Source organism: Plecotus auritus (genome assembly GCF_963455305.1).
Source record: "Plecotus auritus genome assembly, chromosome: 13".
NCBI classification, from domain to species: Eukaryota; Metazoa; Chordata; class Mammalia; order Chiroptera; family Vespertilionidae; genus Plecotus; species Plecotus auritus.
Window position 1 is genome coordinate 30,955,417 of NC_137779.1, and position 17,578 is coordinate 30,972,994.

The 17,578-nt window shown below is 54.9% G+C and overlaps 1 long non-coding RNA gene across 3 annotated transcripts; it reads left to right on the forward strand.

The window, feature by feature from the left end:
- The first annotated feature begins 10,156 nt into the window (after positions 1 to 10,156).
- Positions 10,157 to 16,952, forward strand: LOC308238326. 3 transcript variants are annotated; one of them, XR_013959541.1, is made up of 4 exons: positions 10,157 to 10,727; positions 12,266 to 12,365; positions 13,624 to 13,799; positions 16,779 to 16,952. It is a non-coding gene; the product is annotated as an uncharacterized lncRNA (long non-coding RNA). The 3 variants fall into 3 exon arrangements; XR_013959542.1 differs by having other exon boundaries at positions 12,266 to 12,357; XR_013959543.1 differs by lacking the exon at positions 16,779 to 16,952 and adding an exon at positions 15,331 to 16,625 and having other exon boundaries at positions 12,266 to 12,357.
- The last annotated feature ends 626 nt before the right edge of the window (positions 16,953 to 17,578 follow it).

Below are 17,578 nucleotides of genomic sequence, written 5' to 3' on the forward strand. Positions count from 1 at the left end.
GTGTATGTGCATGTGTGTATATGTGCATGCGTGTGTGTATATGTGTATGCATGTGTCTGTGTATGCACGCATGTTCTGTATATATGTGTGTACACAGGCCTCTGTGTATGCATATACGTGTGTCTCTGTGCATGTGTGTGCATATGTGTAGGTGTGTGCATGTATGCACACAGATATCTCTGTGTATGCATACATGTGTGTGCATGTGTGTCTCTGTGTGTGCATGTATATATGTGCAGGTGTGTGCATCTGTATGTATCTCTGCATGCATGCATGCGTGTATGTATGTATGTGAATCCCTGTGTGTGCATACGTGTATGCTTTTGTGTGTATGCATGTGCATATGTGTATGTATGTGTGTCTGTGTGTCATGCAACAGAGATCCATGTTTTCTCAAAGCTTTAAAACACACGGTTCACCTGGTTCCCTCCTTCCCGGGGATACAGTGACTGCTGTTTCTCCTCCTCTGAGACGTCCCGGCCCACCTCAGTCCCCACGTGTGCAGACCATCCCCACGGAGCCGCTGACTGTGCCTCCGACAGAGACTGTCGCTGGCTTTTACTACAATGAAGAAACACAAGCCTGTAGTCGGGGAAAAGAATCGTTGGGGAGAGAAATTCTCGAGGATTCGACCGAGACCTTTTCCTTAAGAAACCCGGCTTCCCAAGAGCCACGTTGAGCATATTGGACTCGGCACATTTTCAGTGCCACGGTGCCTGGTTCCCGGTTACGTCGGCGAGGACTGCACTCCCGGAGCTGGGCGGGGGCGGGTACGGGCGTGTCGGGTGAGGCACGGGCAGCTCAGGGCTGTGCCGGAACCTGGGGCCTCGACGGAGAACCCATTGCAGGAACCAGCTAGAGAAGGACCCACCCGGTGCGTGAAGGGGATGGACCGAGGCCCAGCCGCCTGGTCCCTGGGTCCCCTCCCACCACACGGGGACACCTTGCAGGTGTCACGGGCAGCACCCGCCATTAGCGCCCAGGGACGCCGCGGACAGGCTGTTAGAAAGGGAACAACGGGAATGACAGAGCAGGAAACCCCTCCCTCATCACCTGTGTCTATTCTCACCTCAAAGCCGAGCCCCTCAGGGGTGGGCTCTGTCGGCATGACAAGATGTATCAACCCGGCGTGTAGTACTGCACCACAGGAACCTGGCCTCCCCGTGCTAATTCGCTACTTAGTATCGGCTCTGCTCCTTTTGCTACTTAGTATCGGCTCTGCCCTGTTTGCTACTTAGTATCGGCCCTGCCCCTTTTGCTACTTAGTATTGGCTCTGCCCTGTTTGCTATTTAGTATCGGCTCTGCCCCTTTTGCTACTTAGTATCGGCTCTGCCCCTTTTGCTACTTAGTATCGGCTCTGCCCCATTTGCTATTTAGTATCAGCTCTGCCCCTTTTGCTATTTAGTATCGGCTCTGCCCTGTTTGCTATTTAGTATCGGCTCTGCCCCTTTTGCTACTTAGTATCGGCTCTGCCCCGTTTGCTATTTAGTATTGGCTCTGCCCTGTTTGCTATTTAGTATCGGCTCTGCCGGCATCACGTAAACAAATCCCAATATCGCCGTGTTAGATCCAAGGAGAAAAACAGCGAATGTGCCAACACCATTGATTTGCAATCTGCTGTCCTCTTCCAAGAATCCAAGCAGAAGCCTGCCAGGCTGTGACAGTTACTAGCAAGAGCGAGAGGTACTGGTTTCGTTGGTGAAAAATATAATTTTAAACGTGATTTGAAAAAAAAAAAGCGCAACCCGAACGAAGCCTCACTTTCTCCCTCTTTCTGGAAATGACAGTTTCAGCCAATTATCCTCTGCTGCCAGCCAGACCCCGGAGACACAGGGCGAGTTTCAGGCTCCAACCCAGCGGCGTTTCTCCCAAACGAGCCGGCCTCGCCGTCCACACTCGGGTGTCTCGGGAAGACGGTTGGCGTGCGTCTTAAGCGTTTTCCTAAGAAAACGCTGGGAACGTTCTCTGAGGATTAAGCAACTGTTTTCCTCTGAGCTGATGCCACGGCCAAATACATGTACGAACTTGAAGAGATCTTTACACAAAAACATCCAAGCATCGCAGCGCCCCCTGGTGGGGCAACGGGTGCACCTCCCCGCCTCCCCCCCCCCCCCCCACACACACCAGCACGGAACCCACCACCGCTGTGTCAGCCTCTCCCTGCAGGCGTCTTGAACCGTTACCACAGCCCATGAACCCCAAAGCCTTGCCAGGAAACGTGGCATCCAAGACCCACATTCCCGGGGTTTATAGTTCACTTTCCCGGATACGAAATACGGCGAACGTGTCCACCGCTGTTGCTGCCCGAGGCTCCCGCCCCCCCAAAATCCAACAGATGCATCTGGGGCTGAATGGAGCCGTGCACCTGCTACCCGGGACCCCGAGGAGCGTGGCTGGGTCCTCAGAACCCGGCTCTATAGCCTCTCTCTTTGCTCGGTCCCGTGAACAGCGCCCGCGCCTGGATGCCCACAACCGGTAACCCACAGGCAGATCCGCGGCCCTGCCATCCGTGAGAACCAGAAAGGAGGGGTTCTTTGCAGGAAGGCGATGTAACGAGGGGGCATCATGGAGGCGGAGGGAGGACGTGACATGGAAGCATCTGTGTGTCTGTAAGGACAGCGTCTGCCTGCCACGCGAACCCGGCCACACGCGTGTAACGGGAGGCCTTGCCGCCCTGAGGCCGAGGCGCCCGGCCACCCCCTCCACTTCCCGCTCCCGGCAGCCGGCGTGTCACTTAAAGGAAAGCGTGGTGGAAGCGTTCATCACGGGAAGCTTAGCGCTCGGTGGAGCTGATGACGTGAATTCCCCGGTTTATTTTCTGGAAACGCGATTGGCAGGACAGGCACCCATGGGCGGCTGCGGTGGGTAACATCTCCTGCCGGGTTGTTTATGCGGAGGTCATAAGAGACCCGTCCTTCATGTCTTTGAATTCTTCACCAGGAGGCAGGTTTCTATTGATTTTTAGAGAGAGGTTGGGGGGGGGGGAGAGAGAGAGCGACAGAGAGAGCGAGGGGACAGCATGGATCCGTTGCCTCCCATACAAGTACAAGCCCCCAACTGGGGAATCAAACTGCAACCTGGGTACGTGCCCAGACCCGGAATCGAACCCGCAACCTTTGGGCGCGCGGGACGGCGCTCCAACCACTGAGCCATCCGGCCAGGGCTGTCCTTCAGGTCTAACGCGCCAGGTCCGGCGTCAGAGGGGTAGCATTGCTGGTAAAATATCACATGTGAGGTTCAGGGTAGGGAGAATTTTTTTTTTTTAATATATTTTGATTTTGTATAGAGAGGAAGGGAGAGGGATAGAGAGCTAGAAACATCGATGAGAGAGAAACATCGATCAGCTGCCTCCTGCACACCTCCCACGGGGGATGTGCCCGCAACCAATGTACATGCCCTTGACCGGAATCGAACCTGGGACCCTTCAGTCTGCAGCCGATGCTCTATCCACTGAGCCAAACCGGTTTCGGCGGGAGAATTTTTTTTTTTTTAATCCTCTCCCCGAGGATATTTTCCCGTTGATTTTTAGGGAGAGTGGGAGAGACAGAGGGAAACATTGATGTGAGAGTGGGGCATTTTTTTTTTTCTGTCTGTTTTTAAAAATATATTTTTCAGTCCTAGCTGGTTTGGCTCAATGGATAGAACATCGGACTGCAGACTGAAGGGTCCCGGGTTCGATTCTGGTCAAGGGCACATGCCTGGGATTGTGGGCTCCATCTCCAGTAGGGGAGTGAGGAGGCAGCCGATGGATGATTCTCTCTCATCACTGATGTTTCTCTCTCTCTTTCCCTCTCCCTTCCTCTCTGAAATGAATAAAAATAAAAATATATTTTCGTTGTCCCAGCTTATCCAAGCAGCCAAGCAAAGCCAGCCCCGAGCCAGTTCAGACCTCCCTGCCCGCCCCCCCCCCCCAGCCCCCCCACACACACCTCACCCCGGGGGCCCTCGTCCATCCTTTATTGAACAAACACCCCCACCCGGGACCCCGGGGGCAGAGCGCGGCCCCGCGTCCTCGCCTGTGAGCTCTCCGGGGACGGGGACACGTTCGGGGCCGCTTCCCTGGCACGCGGCCCGCTGCTCTCGGAAACGTCCCCGTGTTTGATGAATATTTATGGAGCTGCCACTTTAATTAAAATATAAAGGCCTCGAGCTAAATTAATCGGGCTGAGGAGAAAGAAACAAAACACCCTCTCGCAAACCAGAAGACAGCGGATGAGGGCAGAGGCAGCCCTGCCTGCTCGGAGCCACAGCCAGTGTGGGGGGGGGGGAGACGGAGGGGGCCCCGGTGGGAGCGTTCCCCGCACAGCCTGCCGGCCGAGTCGCCGGGACCAGGGCCGGGTTTTCAACAAACATCCGCCCAGGCCCACCCACGGCCACGCGGCCACATCCCACGGGCACGGCGGGGGGGGGGGGGCACCGGCTCTGCCCTCCTGCCGTCCCCCGAGACCCGCAGGACGCTCGGGGAACTCCCCCTTCCCCCCCTCCCCCGCCACAGCATGAAATCCTCCCCATCTCAGCACAGACCTTCAGACCTTCCCAGCAACCCCCCTGTCCAAGCAGCTGCGGTTGACCGGCAAATAAGATGCAGGTGGGGGCCCTGGCCGGTGTGGCTCAGTGGATAGAGCGTCGGCCTGCGGAATGAAGGGTCCCCGGTTCGATTCCAGGTCAGGGCACAGGCCCGGGTTTCGGGCTCGATCCCCAGTGGGGGGCGTACAGGAGGCAGCCGATCCGTGATCCTCTCTCATCATCAATGTTTCTCTCTCTCTCGCTCCCTCTCCCTTCTTCTCTAAAGACAATCAAAATATATTTTTTAAAAAGTTAAAAATAGAAATTTAAGGGAGCAGAGTGGGCCTCAGCCACTTATTTCTTGGTTTTGCTGAAAACAGCCCAGGCATTGAAAAACTCCCCCAGGGTTCGCAACAACTGGTCTCTGGACTTTGCAACAAAATGAAAATAAATGGGTAATGACCTCGCCTCCGAGACTCAGCTCTTCACACAACCACATGCCGTGGTGCAAATAAGTAACACTCGCCTGGTTCCGAGGAGAACGCTGCTGGCTGGATCCCATTACTATGCCTCGTTAAGTGAGATAATTTGGCTTGAGTTAATTTTCTGAAAATTAAAAGCGTTCCGTGGACCTGCCTTATTAACTTCACGAAAGAAAACTTTAGAATGGCAACGCGTTCTTTTTAAAACCGCTCTACATTTTGGGGCTCTATTCGGGGGGTTTCTTAAAAATCTAATTTTCTTTTAGGGCACATCTGATAAACTATAGGTTTTAGCACATGGATATTGATTTTTTTAAAAATATGTGTTTTTATTGATTGTAGAGAGAGCAGAAGGGGGAGGAGAGAGAGAGAGCGAGAGAGCGAGAGAGAGAGAGAGAGAGAGCGCCAAAACCGGTTTGGCTCAGTGGATAGAGTGTCAGCCTGCGGACTGAAGGGTCCCAGGTTCGATTCCGGTCAAGGGCACGTACCTTGGTTGCGGGCATATCCCCAGTAGGAGGTGTGCAGGAGGCAGCTGATCGATGTTTCTCTCTCATTGATGTTTCTAACTCTCTATCCCTCTCCCTTCCTCTCTGTAAAAAATCAATAAAATATATTTTTTTAAAAAAAATCTATCGGACTACCTACTTGTTCAATCCAATCGGAATTTGCCTCTGAATCTCCAGGTTGGCATTTCCCACCGACGGCTCCTGGCTGGGGAGCTCGCTGATCGGCCCTGTCTCACGCCTAGAGAGAGAGCGGCCCCTTTTTCTCACCCGCGCATCGCCCACCGTGAAGGAGCGGGCTGGGGCGCGACCATTGCAAAGGGGTTTGGGATGGACGCTAAGCTAGCTGGCTCTTCGCTCTGCCTTACCTCTGCGCTCTGCTTTCGAAAGAAACCATTGGCTCCCGGTATTTCCAAGAGGCAGACGCCGCTGGGTGTGTGCCCTGTCCTAGGAGGTGCCGTGGGCCCCATCGATCAGTGTGACAGGCGGGGCCGCTGGGGCGAGAGTCTGGGGCCTTTCCTGGGGTTGGGGCGGTCAATCACCTGGACAGGGAGGCGCCAGGAGACACCCCTGATGGATGTCCCGCGAGCGATCGACCGTCTACGGAGGACGCTTCTTCGCCCGGCTGCAGTTTCAGCCCCACTCTCCCGGACGCCGATAAATCAAAGAGGATTTCCACTCCCGGCTGGTGGGGCTCAGTGGATAGAGCGTGGGCCTGCGGACTGAAGGGTCCCGGGCTGGATTTCCCCGTCAGGGCACAGGCCTGGGTTGCGGGGTTCGATCCCCAATGGGACGGGCCGTGCAGGAGGCAGCCCATCCGTGATTCTCGCTCATCATGGGTGTTTCTCTCTCTCTCTCTCCTCCCTTCCTCTCTGACATCAACACAAATATATTATAAACAAGCAAACAAACAAACAAAACAAGGAGTTCTCCCTGGATAAACGGCCCGAGACAGGTGACGGACACCTTTCAGGAGGAAGTCGCCGTCCATCCGGGGGTGCCACGCAGGCTCATCGGTCACGGGCGTCCGCGCACGTCCCACCGGCGCTGTGATAAGTGGCTTTCCCGGTCCAGGTTCTCGCCTCCCGCCACGCTGGGGCCCGGGGTCTCACCGCTGACGATAAAGAATGGCTCGGAGACACTCGCGTGGCACAGAGTGTGAGTTATGGCTCTGGGCGACGCTTATGGAAGAAGGAAGACAGATGAGATGCTTCGCGGCAACGATTGTCCTCTCCAGGTGGGGGCGGCGCCTGCATCCCTGTCCTGACCTTGGGCGGAGAGGGGTGATGTGCGGAAACGTGGGGCGTCGGCGGGGTCGCTGGGAAATAACGGGGAGTCGGAGATTTTAAAATGTCCATTTCTTCTTCTTTTTTTAAAAAAAGATATATTTTATTGATTTTTTTTTTTTACAGAGAGGAAGGGAGAGGGATAGAGAGTTAGAAACATCGATCAGCTGCCTCCTGCACACCCCCTACTGGATATGTGCCCACAACCAAGGTACATGCCCTTGATTGGAATCGAACCCGGGACCCTTCAGTCCGCAGGCCGACGCTCTATCCACTGAGTCAAACCGGTCAGGGCTTTTTTTTTTTTTTTTTAATATATATTTTTTTATTTATTTCAGAGAGGACGGGAGAGGGAGAGAGAGATAGAAACATCCATGATGAGAGAGAATCATGGACTGGCTGCCTCCTGCACGCCCCCCACTGGGGATTGAGCCCATAACCCAGGCATGTGCCCTTGACTGGAATTGAAGCCGGACCCTTCAGTCCACAGGCCGATGCTCTATCCACTGAGCCACACCAGCTGGGGTGTCCATTTTTTCTTCTTAGAGAGAGAGAGAGAGAGAGAGGAAGAGGGAGAGAGAGAGGAAAACATCGATGAGAGAGAACACCCATCGGCTGCCCCCCCCCGCGCGACCTCTACTGGGGATGGAGCTCGCAACCTGGGCGTGTACCCTGACCGAGAATCGAACCGTGGCCGCCTGGTTCCTAGGGGGACGCTCAACCACAGAGCCACACCGGCCGGGCCTGATGGACATTTTTCCGAGGAGGCGGAGCCATCGCCTGGGTTCAACGCTGTGGAGGGGTCAAGTACGATGCCACGCTGGCCCCTGCGTTCTGTGGGCACCCAAGTAGCCATCAGACCCAGCGCACGTGTAGAAAGAATGATCTTCATGAGAAAACGAATGGGGTGCCCGTCCCCGACTCCCCAGTCACGAGCCAGGGCACCCTGCCTGGACCGGGCTCTGCAGAATCTCCATGCCATCACCTTGGGCCCCAGACAGTTATTTACCTTCAGAGACAGGTTTGCAAACACTGGGGAGCTGAGCGCAGCCTTGCATCTCTAGCAGGTGCTCGGGCGAGACTGACAGCCTTAATGAGGAAACATCAATACGTGTCTCTTGCTCCTTCTAACAACCCGTGGCGGACCGAGTCCGTTTCTGCAGTGTTGACATATTAGGCAGTAGCGCTTGTTTCAACAAAGTGCTCGGTTCCAAGGAAATGAAGAAAAATGGCAGCACCCGGGAGGCGGGCCAAGCCTCTGGTACCTGACTCAGCTCCAGACAACGCTCCGACGCCCAGAGGCCACCGCTGGGGAGCAACGCGGTGCCCAAATGGTTTTTAAATGCGGACCATGCGATTGCCTTCACCTCAGGAGGGGCATCCCAACCACGGAGACGTTAGTTCTGGGGCAATGCACCGTGAGAGGATCTTTCTGCAGTCCTGGGACCTCCTCTAAAAACTGGTTCTAAAGGCGTCAGCCAGCACACGCAGATATGCTAAAACATGTGTAAATTATCGCATGGCAAACAAAACACACACACACACACACACACACACACACACACACACACACACAGGTTATCACGACCATTATCCTCACCATCAAGACCATCAAGACCATCATCATCATCATCACCATCATCACCACCATCACCATCATCATCACCATCATCACCACCATCATCACCATCATCATCACCATCATCATCACCATCATCACCACAATCACCATCACCATCACCACCACCATCACCACCATCATCACCATCACCATCATCATCACCATCATCATCATCATCACCACCATCATCATCACCATCATCATCATCATCACCATCATCACCATCACCATCATCACCATCATCATCATCATCACCACCATCACCATCACCACCATCATCACCATCACCACCATCATCACCATCATCATCACCATCACCATCACCACCATCACCATCATCATCACCATCATCAGCATCATCATCACATAACCATCATCATCATCATCACCATCACCATCACCATCATCATCACCACTATCACCATCATCATCACCACCATCATCACCATCATCATCACCATCATCATCATCATCACCATCACCATCACCATCATCACCACCATCATCTTCATCATCATTACCATCATCATCACCACCATCATCACCATCATCATCACCATCATCATCATCATCACCATCACCATCACCATCATCACCACCATCATCTTCATCATCATCACCACCATCATCACCATCATCATCACCATCACCATCACCACCATCACCATCATCATCACCATCATCAGCATCATCATCACATAACCATCATCATCATCATCACCATCACCATCACCATCATCATCACCACTATCACCATCATCATCACCACCATCATCACCATCATCATCACCATCATCATCATCATCACCATCACCATCACCATCATCACCACCATCATCTTCATCATCATTACCATCATCATCACCATCATCATCACCACCATCATCACCATCATCACCACCATCACCATCACTATCTGGCGTCTCCTGTATTGTCCCCAAAAGAAGCCATTAGAACAATCCCACTTGCCACACTCCCCCGACGGGTCCAATAAAACTCCTTATTAATTCTTCCTTAACACAGCGCAGCATTTAGCCAGATTCTAGCTCCGCGTTCCAATTCCTTCAGCCTCAGAGCAATGACAAAGCTCCCGTCTTTATCTCCGTCTGGGAGTGCAGCCAAGGAGTGTCCTCAGGGCTGAGAGCGAAGGGAGGCTGCAGTCCTCGGTTCTTTGTTTATTGCTAAGGCAGAACTGTGTGGGCATTTCTTCAAGGACTATGTGCACCCTCGGGGAGAGAGAGGGAGGGTGAGAGAGAGAGAGAGAGAGAGAGAGAGAGAGAGAGGAGGGGGGGCGGAGGAGGAGGAGGAGGAGGAGGAGGAGGAGGTGGTCTGGGGGACGAAGGTCCCAGGCACAGATAACAGCGGCTTCAATGGTTGTGGTGGGGACAGGAGAGGTGGCACCTGGGGTTGTCAAGGACCATGGTGGCCAGAGTTCAGGGAGTGGAGGAAGAGCAGGAGGGAAACGGCCTGTGTGGCTCAGTGGTTGAGAGTCGACCTATGAACCAGGAGGTCACGGTTTGATTCCCAGTCGGGGCACATGCCTGGGTTGTGGGCTCGATCCCCAGTAGGGGGCATGCAGGAGGTAGCCGATCCATGATTCTCTCTCATCATGGATGTTTCTCTCTCTCTCCCCCTCTTCCTTCCTCTCTGAAACAAATAATAATGTATTAAAAGAAAAAGAAAGAAAGAGAGAGAGAGAGAAAGGAAGGAAGGAAGGAAGGAAGGAAGGAAGGAAGGAAGGAAGGAAGGAAGGAAGGAAGGAAGGCGCAGGCCTGTCCCTCCGGACCGTCCCAGGACGCGGGCCCCGTCAGCGTGATGGGTTTCCACGGCCCCATGACTCAGCAGCTGTGTTCATGCTGCCTCCCTGCTCAGCCCTGCACCCTTTCCTCCAGGCCCAAGATGATGAAACAGGCCAGGAACAGATGCTGCTGTTGCTATGGCAATTCATATTTCCTCCGTGTTAATAACCTCGCCCGACGCAGGCGATCAGACGTGCCGGGGCACCTCCCCGTAACTGAACTCCAATCCATTCCTGACGGCGTGGCGATGCCACGGACCCCGAGGCATGACGAAGTGAAGAGCAAATAGAAACAAGTCATCGGGAGCCGGAAAGCCACCCCTATTGGAGGTGGGAGCAGAGACACATCGAGGGTAGGAACGTGTGGTTCTCACGGGCGGCGCGGAGAAGCGACACGATGTCCGAGAAACAGCTTCGAGACAGACATGTGTTTCTCGCGTCCAGAGGGAAAAAAAAAAACCCACTGATGAAGACACGGAACAGAGAGGGTCCTCAAAGATGCCCGCCATCTACTAGCTGACCGCTAGACTGTGAGTACGATTAGCTCTGAGCGAAGTGTGGTGTGAGAAGGGATGATGGCTACCGAGGGAGCTCGTTCCCAAAGTATTCACGGTGCGTTAAACGGGGAAGTGTGACAGTTCTGGAAACAGGATCAAATCATGGGTGTGCCTTGTTTTTTAAAGTTGATTTTAGAGAGAGAGAGAGAGAGAGAGAGAGAGAGAGAGAGACATGAATGATGAGACAGCTGAAACCGGTTTGGCTCAGTGGATAAAGCGTCGGCCTGCGGACTGAAAGGTCCCGGGTTCGATTCCGGTCAAGGGCATGTACCTTGGTTGCGGGCACATCCCCAGTGGGGGGTGTGCAGGAGGCAGCTGATCGATGTTTCTCTCTCATCGATGTTTCTAACTCTCTATCCCTCTCTCTTCCTCTCTGTAAAAAAGCAATAAAATATATATATATATATATAAAAAAATGATGAGACAGAATCATGGACCGGCTGCCTCCTGCACATCCCCTTCCTGGGGATCGAGCCCGCAAGCCGGGCCTGTGCCCTGACTGGGAATCGAACCGGAAACCTCCAGGTACACAGGACTACACTCAACTATCTGAGCGACACCGGCTGGGCCAGGAGGTTATTTTTAAACAGAAGCGTTTTTTATATATATGCTATGTTCCTTTTCCCCCAGGCGTTTATTCCTTTTAACGGTGGCTGTTGAAAGGGTCTGTCTTGATCTAGAAGCAAAGAATAGACCCTCGATGCTTACGTACTATGGGGTTGGCACGGCCGCCCCGGGGTGGCGGCAGGAGGTGAATATCCAGCAAGCTGCCCCCTCCCCCGCCCCCCGTTTCACCCGCCACATCGTTTCACACACCGCGAGGCCGCGACCCCACCGGGAAACGGGTAGGTGGTTGTCCCGCGATGCCGTGAGCCAACGCGGAAGACGCGACTCCGGCTGCTTCGTTCTGCTAAAGGCATCGCGACCGTAAAACGAAAGTCATTGCTCAACTCCACGTTATTCTTTTTTTTACAAAAATATGTGTTTTTTTATTGATGTCAGAGAGGAAGGGAGAGGGAGCGGGAGGTAGAAACATCCACGAGGAGAGAGAATCCTGGATCGGCTGCCTCCTGCACGCCCCCCCCCCCCCACTGGGGATGGAGCCCACATCCCGGGCCTGTGCCCCGACCGGGAATCGAACCCTGACCTCCTGGTTCCTAGGTGGACGCGCCACCATTGAGTCTCGCCGGCAGGGCTCGGTTCCACGTTCTCACCAGAACGAACTGGCTTATCACCGGCGTAGATGTTAATGTCGGTGTGTTGCCTGATCCCTCCATGAAAGGGCCCCGGCAGGGGCACACCGTGTCCCATTTCACAAAGCGCCGAGCGGAAGCCTCGCCCGAGCCCGCTGGTTCAGAGCCGCTCTCCCACGGCTTGCCCTACTTCTGCATTCCCCGCAGCAGACACAGCCGCTCCTCTCCCTCGCAGTCAAGCTGTTCTGAGCATGCGGGGTGAGGGAGGTCGCTGTTCTCGGAGGGTACCCACCGGTTTATTCTGTCTGTCTTTGATAGAGGCCTGGAGGGGATCAAAGGCACTACACCGCCAACTTTCGAGTTATCTATGTGCCGGGAGCCCTGGTTTTCACGGGGACCAGACACAGGCTGTAAGCAGGTACAAGTGCATGTGTGTGCATGTGTGCGCACATGTGCGTGTGTGTGCACGCATGTGCATGCATGTGCACCTGTGTGTGCACGTGTGTGTCTGTGTGTATGTGCGCACACGTGTGCATGTGTGTGCATGTATGTGCATGCATGCGTGCTGACCAGCAGCACCACATGAGGGGATCCCCCATTGGGAGGAAGGACAGGCATGGTTCTCCTGAAAACCACCAAAGTAGGAGCAGGTGCGTGGAGGGGGGAGAACCATCGTCCACGGGGGACACAGACATGGGATGTTGGAGGGAGAGCTGATGGCCGTGTGTCTCTCTCGCACATCCATGTTTCTCTCTCTGATGGGTTGCCTCCCGCACCCACGTGCCCCGACCAGGCCCAGGGATGGGACCTGCCGCCTAGGTGCCTGCCCTTGACCTGGAATCGAACCTGAGACTCTTTGGGTGTGTGGGCGGCGACACTCTAACCACTGAGCAACACTGGCCGGGGCCCTGCAAGGGAATGTTTGTGCTATAGTTTCTTTCTTTCTTTTTCTTAATGTTTCCTTATTGATGTCCGAGAGGGAGGGAGAGGGAGAGAGAAACATCCATGAGGAGAGAGAGAGTCATGGACCGGCTGCCTCCTGCACGCCCCGCACTGGGGATGGAGCCCGCCACCCGGGCCTGTGGCCTTGACCGGGGATTGAACCCTGACCTCCTGGTTCCTAGGTGGACGCTCAGCCCCTGAGCCCCGCCGGCCTGGCTGGGCTGCGTTTGCACTCAGACGCCCAGAGCCCACCTGGCGGGAAAGGTAATGGAGACGAATAGCTTTCAGCCCGACGTCAGCCATGTAATCAGGGCCGACCTGGGGCAGCTGCGGCTGCTGCTGCTGCTGAGCGACTCTGAGGCCCATTCAGGCCGGGCCGGGAGCCGCGGCCAAGTGCGCGCAGCTTCTCCTCCTCCTGAAGGGCCGTTTGTTCGCGTCCTTTGCCTTCGGAAGGAGGGTCAGAGTTCGCGGGGAGCGCGGCGGGCGCCGCCGTTGTCCTCAGCGGGACTCTCTGTGCTGGAACGCGCGCTGCTCCGGTGGGGACGCAGCTTGGAGCGCGTGCTCCTCACATCTTGCGAGTGAGCAGTCGGCGAGAGAGGACTCTTCCTTCCGTGCAGAAGGGGGGATGGAGGAGGGCCTGTGCCACTGGCAGGGAAGAGCGATTGGCTACTTAATAATAGAAATAAAAAAGCTGTTAATGCCCACCCCCCCCCCCCCGTCCCCCGTCCCCTCAGAGGGAAAATGCCGCCACGAAGCGCCCCGCATCGCTTGGGAAGGTCGTTGCTGAACACCTTCCGGGACCCGAGCCCGCCCGCGTGGCGCCAGGCCACCTTATCAAGCTCCTGCCACGCTGCCAAGTGGATGATTAATTGCCTCCCAGGAGGTGATGGGCACGGGATGTGGGATGCAGGTGAGGCACGCCGAGAACAAATTAATTATGCGGGTTTGGCTTTTGCTGGACTGCCAGGCGCGCCGGGTGGGGCTGGGGGAGGGGGGGGGCGCGGATCCTTGGGCCCTAAAAGGATAAACAACATGTGTTGAGTGCCGCGTGGAGAAACACACACACACACACACACACCGCCCATCTGACCCATGGCCCAGCGGGGGCTTCGGGGCCTTAGGCGGGGAAGGAGACCCCACCTTCGCCAACTCTGCACACAAACCCAAGCTGCGTCATCGGTTCCTCTGTCCGTGAGGGAGGGGTTCTGTGGTTGCTGAACCCCCCCGGGGAACAAAGACAGCCCGAGAGACACGTGGAAGGCGGGACGCTGCGTGGCCTGTTAGCGCAGGAATTCGGCATGGAGCTGCCGGGCTGGGTCATGGGAAACCGCCCAGAATGTCCTCCAGACGGACATGGGCTCCCAACCTTCTCCCTTAAAAGATACACACGGAGTGGCCGGATGATGATGATCTCTGAACACATAATCATCTGGCCACTCCGTGTGTCTGTGTGTAATATATATATATATATATATATATAAAATATATATATTATATATTATATTTATTATATATAATATATATGTATATATATATATGTGTGTGTATATATATATATATATATATATATATATATATATATAAATATTAGAGGCCCGGTGCATGAATGTGTGCATGGGTGGTGTCCGGCCAGTCTGGCCAGGGGGAGGGGACATGGGCGGTTGGCCATCCTGCCTGCTGGTCGAACGCCTGGTGGAGGGGACCATTTGCGTATTAGCCCTTTATTCTATAGGATAGACACGGAGTGGCCAGACGATGATGCGTTCCGAGATCATCATCCTCTGGCCACTCCATGTATATAGGTTTTTATTGATTTTATAGAGAGAGGAGAGGCAAGGGAGAGAGAGAGAAACATCCATGAGTGTGAAACTTAAGACGGGCTGCCTCCTGCGTGCCCCCTCCTGGGGGCCGAGCTGGCGACCCCTTGGTTCACAGATGGATGCTCAACCACTGAGCCCCTCCGGCTGCCAGCGATGCTTTCTCTCAGGGATGTGGGTGGTGTCGGTGACACTGTGTTAACCACATTCCCGTCGGACGTCCCTACGGCAGGAGTGCAGGGCAAGCCCCTGGCTCACTGAGGCTCTGGGATCGGGGTCTGCGGGTGGCCAGGGGCCCTGGGAGAACGGGGCGGGGAGCGATGCCACCCTTCACCCGAGGGGCAGAGCCTGGGATGCATTTCCTGGTCCCAGGGAGGGAGCCACACCCACGTGGAAAAGCACCCCCCAATCATCCCCCTAGGAGCAGCACCTGGGACCCCCCCACAAATGCGTCCTTTGTGTCTAAACCGTATTTATGCCTCCTCCCTGGGGCGAGGCGGGGGGTGGGGGGGTGGGGTGGGGTGGGGTTCCAGGCTTTGAGAAGGACGGGCAGTGCATAAATTGGAACATTTTTAATCACCGCACAGAACCTGGCGAGTTAATGCTAAAATTATAAATTCCTAGAGACGGTGTGAAGTCTGTCAGATTCCAGGGCAGCCGCTGTGACAAGCGGGAGTTCTCCACGTGTGGCGGCTGCCATGGCAACCGCTCCATCCCTGCGCCAAGGGGAGGAGGAGGCGGAGGTCCGCCTGCACCTGCCCGAGTCTCCACGGTGGATACACAAGTCGGTTTCTGTTACATTGTATCGATTTCGTCCAGAAAGAACCCAAGGGCTGATGGGGAGGGTAATGGGCGGGGGGGCACTCCCATGAACACACGGGGACTGCAAGGCTCCAAGCAATGAGATGACAGCAAGCCCTGCCACTAGGTCCCCTGATTGCACACGAGGCCCCGCCCCACCCTTGGTTAAGCCCCGCCCCCTTCCATGCTCCCTACGGAGTTGCCCCTGGTTTATGGGGGCGTCTGCATTTGGAAGAAGGTTGTGCACACTCCGCACTTCCCCCCTTCCCGCCCCCGACCCATGTGGAGGCATCATTTTTTCTTTTTTTTTTTTAAATATATATTTTTATTGATTTTAGAGAGGAAGGGAGAGGGAGAGAGAGAAACATCCATGATGAGCGAGAACCATGGGTCAGCTGCCTCCTGCACGCCCCCTACTGGGGATGGAGCCTGCAACCTGGGCCTGTGCCCTGATGGGGAATCGAACTGTGACCTCCTGGTTCCTAGGGTGGACGCTCAACCACCCAGCCACGCCGGCGGGGATGGAGGCATCATTTTTCTTAGAAAACTCATTGAAACTGGGACACAGATGAGCTTGCAAATATCCCGGAGTGATCCACGCCCCCACCTTTCAGTCTTTCATTTCCTCACTTAACCGCGGCTGCGGGAACCCTTCCAGAAGGTTCTGGGTTGCCCTCACCGGTGTGGCTCCGTGGATAGAGCGTCGGCCTGCGGAGTGAAGGGTCCCAGGTTCGATTCCGGTCAAGGGCATGGACCTTGGTTGCGGGCACATCCCCAGTGGGGAGGTGTGCAGGAGGCAGCTGATGGATGTTTCTCTCTCATCGATGTTTCTAACTCTCTATCCCTCTCCTTTCCTCTCTGTAAAAAAAAAAATCAATAAAATATATTTAAAAAAAAGAAGGTTCTGGGTTAAGGGACAGACTTTTATATTCAAGTGAAAGAGAAGAGGGACGCGGGGCGGGTGACTGCCAGGCCCTGGCCAGTTCGCTCAATGGTTAGAGGATCCACACGGGTTCAATTCCCGGTCAAGGGCACGTACCTCGGTTGCAGGCTCCCGTAGGGGCACGTGCGGGAGGCAGCCAATCGACGTGTCTCTCTCACATCATTACGCCGATTGTGACCGGAAAAACCCTCCCCATGATCCGATGGTCACAAAGGAAAACCGTGATGGTCTTGGGGGGCGGGTACTTTTCCTCATCCTTGGAGAAGCAGAGATGAAGTGGGGTTTTTTTTTTGTGTGTGTGTGTGTGTGTTTAAATTTTTAATTACAGTTTTCAACCTCGGAGAGAACCCCTCGGCGTCACCAAACTTAGAAAGACGACGCCGCGCCCCCGAAGAACGGAATAGGAAACAGCCTTGGATGTCAACGGCAATTTAAAAGTGAAATTAAGAAATAATTAAAAAGCTGGGAAGCACGTCCTTGTAAATCGTATCGTTGACAAGTAAACGACATTTGCATTTTGCGCCGGAAGGGAGTCTCCGGCGGTCCGGGGCGGGGGGGTGGGGGGGGGCGGCAGGCGGGCTTTGCAGGGAGGGACCTGGGGGTGCTGCCCGTGACTTAGGGAAACAGTGAGATGCACGTTGAATAAAACATGCCCGTGGGCTCCGGAAACAGCCGAGGTGAACGTGTCCCATCCTGCCTCCCACCTGGAACGTGTCCTCAGGAGCAAGGCTCAGGGGCGGAGTGTCGACCTAGGAACCAGGAGGTCAGGGTTCGATTCCCGGTCAAGGGCACAGGCCCTGGTTGGGGTCTCCCTCTCCAGTGGGGGGGGGGGGGTGTGCAGGAGGCAGCCGATCCCTGATTCTCTCTCATCATGCATGTTCCTCTCTCTCTCCCTTCCTCTCTCTGACATCAATACAAATATCCTATCTAATAAAGAGGGGATATGCTCATTGACCATCACTCCGTCACAACGATGGCTGCACCCACAGCTGAAGCCAAGTTCCCATAAGGAGCCTTAACGAGCAATCAGCAGGGACCTGAGGCTACGTCCCCTGCCCGGCGGGGCTTGACAAGGGTGGGACTGGCCAGGTCTGGATCTAGCCCAGGGGTGGGCAAACTTTTTGACTC